This window comes from Mus caroli, chromosome 1 (genome assembly GCF_900094665.2).
Source record: "Mus caroli chromosome 1, CAROLI_EIJ_v1.1, whole genome shotgun sequence".
NCBI lineage: Eukaryota > Metazoa > Chordata > Mammalia > Rodentia > Muridae > Mus > Mus caroli.
The window spans coordinates 101,206,111-101,207,160 of NC_034570.1; positions in this window are offsets into that span (position 1 = coordinate 101,206,111).

The window sequence follows — 1,050 nt, forward strand, 5'->3', positions numbered from 1 at the left end:
CTCAGGGTTGTTTTGATTTGCATTTCCCTGATGATTAATCATCAGGGAACATATATTCTTAAAGTACGCTGGAGCATCTTTTGTGTAAATGCCCAGGAGTGGTGTACCTTGGCTTTCAGGTAGAACTATTCCCAATTTTCCAAGGAATAACCAGATTGATTCCAAGAGTGATTAAAACAGTTTGCAATCCCACCAGCAAAGGAGTAGAGTTCTTTTTTTCCCCCACATCCTTGACAGTATCTGCTGTCACCTGAATTTTTGATATAGTCATTATGACAGGTGTAAGGTGGAATCTCAGGGTTGTTTTACTTGTATTTCCCTAATAAGCAAGAATGCTGAACATTTGTTTCAGTGCTTTCAGCAAGTTTAGATTCCTCTGTTAAGATTTTTTTTTTTCATACTGTACCCTACTTTGGCTTATTTGGTTTTTTGACATCTCACTTCTTGACTTTATATGTTTTGGATATCAGCCCTCTATAGAATGTAATGTTAGGGAAGATATTTTCAAAATCTTTAGGCTGCTGTTTTGTTTTATTGACAGTGTCCTTTGACTTATAGAAGCTTTTCAGTTTCATGAGTTCCTATATTTCAATTGTGGATCTTAGAACCTAAACCAATAATATTTTATTCAGGAAAATTTCCCCTGTGTGAATGCTTTCAAGGCTATTTCCCATTTTCTGTTCTATTATATTTAACACATCTGGTTTTATGTACATGTCCTTCATCTGCTTGTAATTGATATTTGCACAAGGTGAGAAATATGGACCAATTTACATTTCTCTACATACAGACCAACAATTAGACTAGCACCATTTTTTGCTGTCTCTTGTGAGACTAGGCCAGGGCCTAGCAAACACAGAAGTGGAAGCTCACAGTCAGCTATTGGATGGATCACAGGGCCCCCAATGGAAGAGCTAGAGAAAGTATCCAAGGAGCTAAAGAGATCTGCAACCCAGTAGGTGCAACAACATTATGAACTAACCAGTACCCGGAGCTCTTGACTCTAGCTGCATATGTATCAAAAGATGGCCTAGTCGGCCATCACTGGAA